The sequence below is a fragment of the Sapajus apella genome, unplaced genomic scaffold (genome assembly GCF_009761245.1).
Source record: "Sapajus apella isolate SASKATOON/1434 unplaced genomic scaffold, GSC_monkey_1.0 scaffold70, whole genome shotgun sequence".
Taxonomy (NCBI): domain Eukaryota; kingdom Metazoa; phylum Chordata; class Mammalia; order Primates; family Cebidae; genus Sapajus; species Sapajus apella.
The window spans coordinates 1956475-1969040 of NW_022437010.1; the positions used below are offsets into that span (position 1 = coordinate 1956475).

Here is a 12566-nt window from a genome sequence, read left to right on the forward strand (position 1 = left end):
TGGTTGGTTGTTCTCTTTGCCCACATTTTCCTCTTCCCAATTAGAAATGCGGTTTGGTTTCCTTTGTCAACCGCCAACAGCAGCATTTGTGGTTTATGCCTTGATTAGGTCCTAAAACACAGCTAAGCTGCTGTGACTGTCCCTGCTGCACATTTGGCAGGAGCAGAGTCACCATGCACTGTGCCAAGTGACACATGCCGCCATCTATATTTCGTTCCTGGTTTCCTGGCTGGTCCCTTGGCTGCTTCTCAGGCAAGCTGTTGGACAAGCTCTCATTTCACACTCCAACCTGTCACTGGGTCAGTCTGTGACTCATCTGTCCCTTTGGTTTAGATACTTGCTTATATTTAATTTCTCGATATGAAAAGTATATTTCTGTTAAATTTATTTTGTTAAATATTTTATAATTTGAGAAATAAATAAGTTCTACCCTATACAAAGAGTTGATCTTTCTAAGTTGCCTTGAAACCCTTGGCTTTTTGCATTTTCCTGATGTTCTCCTTCTGAGATTCTTCTAATTGTCTCAGTCACATATAAAACTTAAAAACTATGAAGAGCATGTTCACTTTTGCCATTAGAAGGAAATGAGCCATGCCAGTAAGTTTGTTTCTTACAAATGTTTACAAAGAATGTGGTTCTTTAAACCTTCAGTTCTCTTTTAAAGTTTTTATGATACTTTTAATTATTGCAAAATCCAAAGTAAAGATTGATAGAATCTAAGTAAAAGTAATTAACCAATCTTGATCAAAAGGTAGTTAACTTCAAACTCTTGGCATTCTGCACAGAAAAATAGCCACAATCTAATCAGGGATAGAGAAGCTGAAGCATGCTACATGGATATTAGTTCAAATCTATAATTTTAAAATATTATGTATTAACAAAGAAATTTTAAATTTGTAAACCAAATTGTATTTACTGCCATAGAGACAAGTTAAAAGACAATCTCTTTTAATATCTGTAGTTTTTGTTTCTTTATCTCCATCCTATGCCTGTATAGCCCAGCACTAAACTACAACGCCCTTTAAAGGAAATCTTGGGCATCTTTTAAAATATAGAGAAGAGCCTCATGGTAATCAGCAGACCATAGCATACTAACTTTGACTTATGTAATAAAGACTTTATTTCATTATACTTACCTGGCAGTGGAGATACCACGATCACGAAGGTGGTTATCCCAGTGTGAGGCTTGTCCATTGCACTCCGGATGTGCTGACCCCTACCATTTCCCCAAATGTGGGAAATTCGACTGCATAATTTGTGGTAGTGGGGAACTGCGTTTCTGCTTTCCCCTGAAAATTAAAAATAAACAAATAAATAAATGAAGTTCTTATTTCATAATTTAAAAATATATTTGCCTCTTTAAAATGGGTAAAATAATCTTTGCCAGTTTTATAAGATATGATATGCATACCATAATGTTCATCTACTTAAAATGCCCAAGTCAGTGGTTTTTATCATGTTTACAAAATTCTGCAACCATCTTTATAATCTACTTTTTAGAATGTTTTATTCACCCCACATATAATCACAGAAATAGAAGCTTTAATTAAAAAATAAAACTCAGAGAGCTGGAGATTGCTGAAAATATATTTTTGGACTCCAATTTAAGAAGCAATGTCCCAGGTTCTTACAGGGGTAGAGGACAGACCTGCATTGGTTCTAAAGAGCTCAACGTACTACAGTAATCCTCTCACATTCCCAAATATTTGCTTTTTCTCAAATATACTTTTCTATCTCTGCGCCTTTTATGGAATCCCACTTTCTAAAACATTTTCCCATCAAAATCCTCTGCATTCAAAGGCCAGGTTGGCTATCAGCTCCACTGTAACTGGAGTCTGCCTGATGAATGACAGAAACGAACCTCTTCATCTCGGTGTATCCAGAGCAATTAAGATCTTTCTGTTGACCATATTCTGATTGTATTTCATATTTTTTGGACTGGATGTCATTTCTTTCCTTTCTCATTTGAAGCTCTTTAATTTTCTTGTTTTTCCTGTTTATTCAGGATATGTGATTGATTCCCTCCCAGTGCTAGACTAGGAACTCTCCTACATTAAACATTCAAGTAATATTGATTTTAACTGAATACACCTGGGTTGAGGTCGTCCTCCTGAGGAAGTCATTTCTGGTTCTGCTCTTGATTGGCTGGGGGCTCAAGGCTTAATCCCCAGAATGGAATCACCTGTAAGTTCCCATGATAACTCAGGTAGACCCCACAAAGACAAAAATACTATTGCTGTCTCACATCTTTCAAGAAATCAGGTTACTTCATAGGATATTTGGTTTACTTGGAATTTATGAAGAACTCTCCGTGTACACATGATCTATATTCTTTTGTTAAGCCTGAAGAATTCAATCTTCTTCCTCTGCCACTGCCCCTCCCCCCGTCACCCCCGACTACCTAGAATAAACTCTAAGGGATTTTAGGGTAAGAGATCCTAGAGGGCTTTAACCCTAAAGCTCAGTAACAAATGCCAAAGAAAGAAACAAAAAGTGACTGATAGTGTGAGATTGTTTTCCTCTTGAATTTTATGAGTTCTTCTGCTGTTCTGCTGTTACATACCACATAGTCACGTAAAATGAAATGGCACTGAAGATTATTGGGATGGAGAGGGAATTGATTCTGTTATGATAATTATACTTTTCCAGGCTCTTATTTTATTCTTCATACCTTCATGTTAATAGGAAACATCTACATTTTTACTTAAAATATAACATTTTATGGTAGTGCTTATACCCTTCTGTTGATGAAGAAAATATATAGCATAAAAAACTAGTGTGTTGGCTGCAAGGCCCAAGAATGAAGATACCACCAAAATGCATGAGGTCACTCAGTACATCTGTTTTCAGCCCATTTACCTTTAGAAGATTCTTTAATGAACTGGTAGTGTCAAAAGATGCTTAAGAAATTTTGCTCTTTCCACGAATCCTCCTTAGCCTCTCTCCTGCAGATACGCCAAATAACATGTAACCTAAACTAAAACTGTTTGCAGATTTTAAAGAGGTACCTTAGCCCACTTCCAAGCAGGATAACACCCACAATTCCCTCCTATGTATGTAAAAAATGTGGAATTGCCACTCCCTAAATAGTACCCCGATTTGGTGTCACTATAGGGGTTTCAGCATATTTGTAGATACCACATGGTTGTTTTGCTATAGCTAAGTGGTTTCCTGCCCAAAGTTCTTTGAGCTTCTTTTTCCTGAATCTTCTTATTTCCCCCAGTATTTTCTTATAACTAATATATACTTAGACACACACATGCACATATAGACACACAGAGAGATAAAGTTAGAGATTGATCCCTCCTTTTCTCTTCCTCTTTTTCTTCCATTTTTTTTTTTAATTCCTCTAGATATAAATCATTGCTTGAGCTACAGGTTTGAAGACCTGGGAGCTTAAAACCCCTGCCAGTAAGCACAACTTTATAGACTTGTTATTTTCATTATTGCTTTATAAACAACAGCGTTTGAAGCAGACTGTAGGTTAAGTAAAAATAGGAATACGGAGAGTTTCAGCTGTTTGCATGTTTGGAAGTGATCGTCTTGAAAAGCACAGTAGATTTTGTGATGTGAAGCAGCCAGAGTTGAAACGTATTAGCACTGCTTTCCAGATTCAGTTTTAGTTTAAGAAAGGAAGCTTTGTAGGAAGCATAGATGATGCTTTTTAGGGATTACACATTATTGGCTTTTGAACAGCAGGTTGAAAACCTGACACACTCTGTTAAATAGAATTGATCCATTGGAGAAGCTACAACATGAGCAGTCTTAGTGTTTCTTTAAAAAAAAGGTATTATTGGCTTTTTCACTTATTTATCATCAAATACATGAATGATGTATTTCTTTCACGAGAGTATTGAATGGCAATGTTCTCTTAAAGGAAGATGGAAAATTACTTGCTTTCAAATTGCCACGATCAACCATTCCATTTCCCCTATTACTATTTCGTCTCTTCTGTTTGAAATACTAGGGACCCTCCTTAGGATAAACTTCTATAAGGAATTTAATATCAGTGAATGTAACCATGGATACTGCAGTTAACATTATTATAAGATACAGCTAAGGCATGCTATATTACTTCCTTTTATGAAGTTTAGTTTTTAACGTGGAATGCTTTTAATGTTCCCATTAAAGAACATCTTCTCCAGCTAAATGTATGAAAGCGCCTTTCTAGTTGCTAATAGATGTAGCTGCTACTACTTCTGCTACTGTAAATAACTTAATAAAGCACCTTCACATATGTGGTTTCAATGAATTGCCACAACTCTAAGAGGAATATTTTATTTTGCTATTTAGTACTTAAATGAAGGCTTACAGGAGGCTCCAGGACTTGGATTACGTTACTTGTAAGAGGCCAAGCCTAGACTGAAACTTTTCTTTTGACTTAAGTTTCCTTGTTCTGTCTTTCCATTACAGCTATTTCAATCTGATAATAATGCACAATATGACATTTAGGTATATTTCACAAAAGAAATGAGGACAAAGGTCAGTAATTTGTTGAATATGATAACTTAGTCAATTAAATTAAAAATTAATAATAGTTTTTAAAAATCTAGATTACAATCTACCTTTAAAAAACATTGACTAAGCTGGGCATGGTGTTGGGTGCCTGTAATCCCAGCTACCTGGGAGACTGAGGCAGGGAAATCACTTTAATCGGGAAGTGGAAGTTGCAGTGCACTGAGATCATGCCACTGCACTCCAGCCTGGACAACAGAGTGAGACTCAGTCTCAAAAATAATAATAATAATAAAATAAATGTTGACTGTGTATATTACACAATATGTGATAATTCTCGTGAGAAATAGCAAATTTTAAGTCACATTCCTAACATCAAAGAGCATACTGTCTTATTGGAATAGATAGAAATCAAAAACATTTTGAAAAAAAGAAAAAAACAAGTTGAGATAATCATTAACATAATATTAATTCTGTTTTGTAGGAGTTGAAACATCAGTGACCACATTAGGGAAGGGTGGTATGAAAAAATTCTTTCTTAGTCCATACAGAAAATCTGTAAGATTTTATCATCGACAGGTGATCTCCAGATATGGTTGAATCATATGACACCAGAAGTGTCTTCTTCAAAGTCATTTTCCTTTTTGGAGCTCTCAACTGAGTTACTGCTGCTATTGCCGGCTAAAATGCAGGGCTGTCTTCCACTTTCAAACTGTAATAGAAGTATGGAGAAATTCTGCTGTTGTTGAATAGTTCAATGTAGCTCAAGCAGGCCTGAACTTCCAAAAGAGTTTATTAAGTACTTAGAACAGCAGGGAAACTAGATGAAAATGTAAAAAATTTCAAGCTTACAAACCACAGTTTATAATCCTCCCATTGCTCATTTACTCAGTGGCAAACCCCTGCCCTATTATCACTTTGGAGACACAGCTACGACACCTTTACTTCTAAGACCTCATATAATTTTTAGGAACTTCCTACTTCCTTGCTTTTTAACTCCCAGTTTGCTTTTAAACAAAGGAAACTCTTTATAACCCATAAGACTGAAAATGATCTCCTAGGGTCCTTGATGGTGGCAAACTAGGATCTTTATGGAGTTCATTTTCTGGTCTGAGAGACGCATTTGTTTTCCTGAGGTGATTCACAAAACTATGGTGACTGACAGGATGAACAATCTGAATTCAGGAGGAATCAAGTTATATTCTTTCTGGGAACAAAATTACCCCATGATAAGCTTGAGATATAGAAATACCATGTAAACTATTATGACCTTCCTCCAATAGGAATTACATATTTCATAAAATCAGGAAACAGAGGAAGGTGCAGTTATCATATTGTTGAGTCATAGTAAGGAAATAATTTGAAGAAATGTTAAGGGTTTAATATGCTACCTAAATGATGAAACCTTAAAAAGGAAAGATGCTCTGATTTAACATGACATCTTGAGCCTGTTAGATTTCTTAAAACATAACCTTATTTTGCTAAAGCTAAGAACTGTACCAACTAATGAACTTTAATCAGCAGATCTCTTAATTAAAAGAATGTGACAAAAGAGAGGAAGGTGGGAGAGGTGGCTTGAGCCCAGGTCATCCTTTATCCCAAGAAGGCGTCATGTTGCTTACAACATCAATAAACTTTCTTCTTTAAAAGAATTTAGTCTGCAGGCAGCAAATAAAATTTTATTTTTCCCTCACACATAAACTGTATCCCAGACAGACCACCAGCCTATAGTTCAAAAAACACCAAAACCAAAAAAACAAAAACCTCAGGGTTTATTTGATGTTACAGGTCAGAATATCAAAAATCCCATGTGGGAACAAAATTATAAGTGTGTCAACTTCTATTTTAAAAAGTCATTATAGAAATGGGAATATCTCGTTGTTTGTCTTTGTAATTTTGGAAAAGAAAGGGGAAGGTTTATCAGGAAATCTTTGAGGGTGTCAGGCTATTTGACAAATCCTCTTGAAGGAAACAATCATAGAGTTATTCCCAAACACAGACTGTGCCGCTAAGAAATGGGAAAAGAAATCTGAACCACAATTCCACAGAAATCATACTCAGAAACTATATATATCATACAGATTATTTGGGAGAAAGAGTCTTCAACCTGTTAGTCAATCAGCAAATACATATCAAATGCCTACTGGGCTTTCAGAATGAGTATCCACAGTAGTTTAGAGTGTCTGCTCTGTGTCAAGCTATGCGTAAGCATTTCCCATGGATTATTATTTAGTTCTCAGAGTCATAGCGTTACGAAAGCATTACAGATAAAAAACTTGAACACAGAGGTTAGATACCTTGCTCAAGACCACACAGTTAGTAAGAATAGAATTAGGATTTGAAATCAGGATATATGAGTCCAGGAATGGCACCCTTTATTAAGATTTACTTATCTTTAAATTTATTGTACAACCCAGAAGTTCCACCCCTGGGCATCTACCTAGGAAAAAAAAAACATTTACATAAATGTTTATAAAGTTACTGTATACAATAGCCAAAATTATAGAAATAGTTTAAATTTTCATCAACTGGTAAATGAGTTAACAAAATGTAGTATATTAATTTTATTCACCAATAAAAAGAAATGAACTACTAAAATCTAATAGAAGACAAATAAGCCTCAAAAACATTATGCTAAATGAAAGGTACCATATGAAAAATATCACTGTGGTAGGCAGAATCCTAAGACTGCTATTAAAATTCCTCCTCCTGGTGCACACACTCTGTGTAATCCCCAGCCTTGAGTTTAGAACGGACCAGTGAATATGATGGGTTAGTCACTGCTGTGCTTAAGTTATGTTATATGGCAAAGGTGAAGAGATTATGCAAATGTAACTAGGTTAATCAAAACGGAAATTACCCTGAGTGGGTCTGAGCTAATTAGGTGGGCCCTAGTAAAGAGAGTCCTGATCTTATTTGAAAAGAGAGGTTTCAAGTGATAGAGATCCTTTTATTGACCTTGAAGAAACCTGTTCTGAGCTGCCTATGGAGGGGACCCTGTGGTAAGGCTCAAGGAGGTAAAGCAGTCTCCAGCGGACAGCCAGGAACAAAGCATGGACTTCAGTCTTACAACCACAAGGAACCAAATTCTTTCAAAAACCTGAATAAATGTGGAAATGGATTCTTCCCTAGTTGAGCCCCAGATACAAACACAGTCTGACCGAACACCTTGATTATAGCCTGTTAAGACTCTGAACAGAGGACCCAACTGTCCTGGACTTCTGTCCTACAGAAACTGTGAGGCAACAATGGGTACTGTTATAAGCTAAGTTGGTAGTAATTTGTTACACAGTAACAAAAGTCAGTACACTATATATTATGTCATTATAAGTATATGAGATATCTAGAAGAGGCCTCAAAAACCCTGAGAGAACATCTCTAGCTCTGGACAGAGAAACCAGAATAAATGGACTTTGCAGAAGAGGGTGTGCAGATGTATTTGTATGTTAGGATGGGAGGTATCTTGTGTATGAATTGACATAATTCTGAGCTCACCACCAACTTGTGCATGCATGGAACAAATCCAAAGAACAATACCAGAGCTTTGGGAGGTAAACAATAAAGTCCAAATTGTAGACCATACTGATGGCACATGCATGCATTAGATCCAAACAGCAGAGCAATGTCAAAGAGAGTTCAACTGGCATTGGAACCACCACCAAAAGCTGAGGCAGAACTGCCTGGGTTGATTGTTTTGCTAAAACAAAAGCAAACATCCACCTTCTCCGGAGGTATCTGAAAACTCACGGGTGCAATCCAAAGTCACTCAATATGCAAAAACCAGGAAAATAGGCTAAATTCTTATGAAAAACATAATCAATAGATGCTAACTTTCAGGTAACTCGTGTTTTGGAGACCCTTTAAATCATCTATGTTGATCATCCTGAATGAAGTAAAGGTAAAGTCTGGGATAAATGGAAGCATAAACACTTTCAGTAGAGAAGTAGAATTGTAAAAAAGAACCAAGTGAAAATTCTAGAACTGAAAACTCTGTGAGATGAAAATTTACTCCATGGGGTCAATAATAAAATTAAGATGACAAAGGAAAAGAGTAGGTGAATTTGAAAACAGTGCAATAAAATCACAAGGCCAGGGCTTGAATGAAGATAATTGCAGAAACTTAGAGGGGTCACACAGTCTCAATAAGAGTTAAGGGATGGCCGAGTTATCCTTGGACCCCCACTAACCTCTAACCATGCAGAGAATCATGTTGTCAGTTACATCAGCTGCTGATCTCAGCATAGCGTGCAGTCACCAGGAAGTAGATTGCTTCAATGACCAGAAGACTCTCTAAAGTATCTCTTCTGACTCTTTGGAGAGGAGCAGAGTAACAGGAGAGCAATTTTTAAAGAGCAGTAAATGAATGAGCTATTCCAAAAGTCTCTGTGAACTAGCTTTGACAGATTGGATGGATTTAGAATGTGAAGGAAAAAGAAGTGCAAAATGGCACCCAGGCATTATGTCTGAGCAACTGTGGATGTTGCAGCACCATGTGCTGCAGTGATGATGAAGGCCTGGGAACTTCCTTTACAAAGGAGCAGGGTGGGGTGGAAATCAGTGTTGTATCCCACTCATGTTAAATTTGAGATGCCTAACAGATGTCAATGTGCAGTTGTCAGATAGACAGTTGGATCCAAAGTCTGTAGCTTGGGGGAAAGTCTAGAAAAGTGATATAAACCTGAGAGTTATCATCACCTAGATGGTGTTTAAAGTCCAGGAAGACAATGTTAAGAGAAGTCTGACAGTTGACAGGAAGAAGACAACAGAACAACAGTTCTATGGGCAATGGTCAGAGGCTTTGCAAAGAAAAAGGAAATTAGCAAAGGTGTGTGGGTGATGGTATAGCTAATGTCAGTGTACCTTCCCCGGGAAAGGACTTAAAATATTTGAGGCATTTATCATACTCTGGAGGTAAAACACACTCAGTTGAGATAAAATTCCATAGAATTGAGAAAATTGAAAATGTTTGTGATTTAGGCAATCTTTTTGTCATTTAAGAAAGGAGAAATGAGAAAAGCATGCTTAGAAAAACTATAAGAATCAGATACTCACATTCTGTTTATTTCCACCAGAACTTGATGAATCTGGGACAAAAGCCTCCAAATTGAACAGCTGGAATACAATATACATCACACACACTGTGGAAGCTGGAGCTCCCATAGCTTTTTATCCCATGTATTAATAAGTCTTGGGGTTGTAAAAAGACAAAATTTAGTTAGGATAATGTCGTGTACTTCTATGTGGGATTATGAATCCTTAATGTTATTGTCTGTACTGATGTTTGTTGGACTAGGAAGAGGCAGCTGGCTCTCTGTGGTTTTCACAAGAAGATATCCACCTCACCAGGCTTTCACAGTGAGAAAAATTTTAAATGCATAAATGAAGATGGATCATTTTCCCAGTCCCATTGCTTCTCTTTGTGGTGCTTTTTGCCCTGAGATTACACAAATGGATGATTTTATGGCCACTGAATGTAGAACAGCTGTAGATACAATATATTATACAACAAGAAATTGTCAGAAATGGGGGGGATTATAGAAACATTATCTGTCTAATGCTGTCAAGTTCAAATGCTACATGTGTCACCCTACCCCCATACAGCACAGACTGGTCATGTAAGTTAGAAATACCCTAGAGCTACTTTTAAATTACAGGCATAACTCCTTAGAATATTGTTGTCATTGTGCATTTCTTTATTTTCTTCCTTTGTTTTGTTTTTTCTTTCTCTTTTTAAATTTGGTTTGTGCTGGATGCAAAAGAAAAGAAGAACTTTTCTGTTATCTTTTGTCATTTTCTGCAGATCTTTTCCCTGAAACTAGGGCAAACTTAGCATGCCCTGGTGTGAGGCCAAGCTACCAGTATATCAACCCATTGCACCAGAGTCATCAAAGATGCAATTTCCTTGCAATCCACTAATTTTCAAAACGATGAAGTTTTACAGTCATTCATAATGAAGCCCCAGGAGCATGAAACAATATTGAAATTAAGCTTAGTGTGTGAAAACATTATGTGCTTTTCTTCCAACTCCTCTGCATTTATGTCTCTGTTCTCTGAGTGATAACACTGCTATAAAACCTCACAGCTACACTGGAGTGTGTCACTTTGCTTATACCTAGGGGTGTGAGGCCCTTGTAAATCTTGGCTCTTCCACTGCTAGGAGCTGATTAAAGTGTGCTGGCTTGCTCTGTGCTTGGTTCCTTCCTGTGTTTCCAATGTCATTGCCAAATACCAGCAGTCACTGACAGGGCTCCCTGGTCTGCCTCTGCCAAGTGAAATATTTTGAAATTAAAAATCTGAAGAAATGGTGCAGTGAGTGCTTGATCAGGTGGTTTCTCCTTAGGAAATCGCTTAATGGGGAAAATTCAGCACAACCTCCCAGTGGCGGCTCCAACACAGAACTTGAATTTAAAGAAACAGGATTTCTTTCTTAAACTGGGCAAATATGCTCATGTGTCTCAAAGTGAGGACCTTTGTTTCTTGAGATAGATATTTATTTTGGAATGATCTTTACTGAATTTCTGATTCTAAATACAATACATGCTTGTCTTAGGAAATGTTGGAGAGTAATACCAAAGTATACAGGAGGAAATAAAAATGATCCATAATCTCACCAAAATTTTGGTAGTCCTGTATCAGTAGTTTCATTCCATCCATTTTAAACTTGAGATGCCTAATAGATGTCAATATGCAGATGTCACATAGACAGTTGAATCCACAGTCTGTAGCTTGGGGGAAAGTCCAGAAAAGTGATATAAATCTGAGAGTTATCATCACCTAGATGGTGTTTAAAGTCCAGGTAGACAATGTTAAAAGAAGTCTGACATGATAGGGAGAACACAACAGAACAACAGTTCTATGGGCAATGGTCAGAGGCCTTGTAAAGAAAAAAAACTAGCGAAGGTGTGTGCGTGATAGTGTAGCTAATGTCAGTGTATCTTCCCCAGGAAAGGACTTAAAATATTAGAGATATTTATCACAGTCATACTCAGTTGACACAAAATTCCACAGAATTGAGAAAATTGCAAATATTTGTGATTTGGGCAATTCATTCTCTCTCTCTCTCTCTCTGTCTCTCTGTCTCTCTCTCTCTCTCTCTCTCTCTTCCTCCCTCCCTCCCTCCCTCCCTCGCTTGCTCTCTCTGTCTTTCTCTCTACATATATATATATTTCAATATGCCTAGAACATTTTCCAGGATTATTAAAGGAACTTGAAACTATATTAATATTTATATAATAGTTCATTGCATGAAAGTACCAACAATGATATAATTTATTTCTCATTATTGAATACTTAAGTGATTTCCTCTTAACTTTATATCATTATAAATTTTAAACAACATTTTATACATAACTCTTGGTTCACATATGTGATACATTTCTTAGATTCATTTTCTGGAAATATGATCAGCGACTCCAAAGATCAAAAAGTTTGGAAGACCTGATATCAAACTACTCTCTAAGAACACAATAGCTTATATTATCACTAGCGGCATAGGAAAGTATACATTCTAACTCATCATTGCCAGCACTCAGTATCATTCTAAAAAAAAAAAAAAAAAAAAACTTTGCTAATTTGAAATAAATTGCTATTATCTTAATCTGTATTTTTATTGCTATGAACCTAAAGTTTTCCACATATTTAATGCCTATTTGTATTTCTTCTGTGAATTATTCACTTATGACACTTAATTTTTTATTTCAGAATTAGTAATTTTTAAAAATTTATCAGAGATTATTATAGACCTCAGCTATACTAGTTTTCTGTTGCTATTTTTTTTGTTACAAACATGTTTCCCATTGTCACTGACCTTTTAATAATAACTATGATTTTTAAATGAGCTGTAATTCTTAGTAAACAGTTTTTCTTTCTGAATTCTTTCAGAATTTCATTGTTTTTATGATTCTTAAGTCTTTTTTTCCTCTCCAAAATTAAATAGTCTAAAAACTATGCTAATTTGTAAAAATAGCTTTACTTTAAACATTTAAGACTTTTACATTCCTAGGAATTTATTTTGGCATGTGGTATCATGAGAATCCAGTGAGGAATCTCTTCTCTATTAGTCGTGCTTCTCTCTGATATTAAAGATACACACACACACACACACACACACA

General features: G+C 36.2%; 1 non-coding gene across 1 annotated transcript; it reads left to right on the forward strand.

Annotated features, from left to right (window-relative positions):
* Positions 1–1128: 1128 nt before the first annotated feature.
* LOC116531405 lies at positions 1129–1292 on the forward strand. The gene has a single exon (XR_004260408.1). It is a non-coding gene; the product is annotated as a U1 spliceosomal RNA (small nuclear RNA).
* Positions 1293–12566: the final 11274 nt, after the last annotated feature.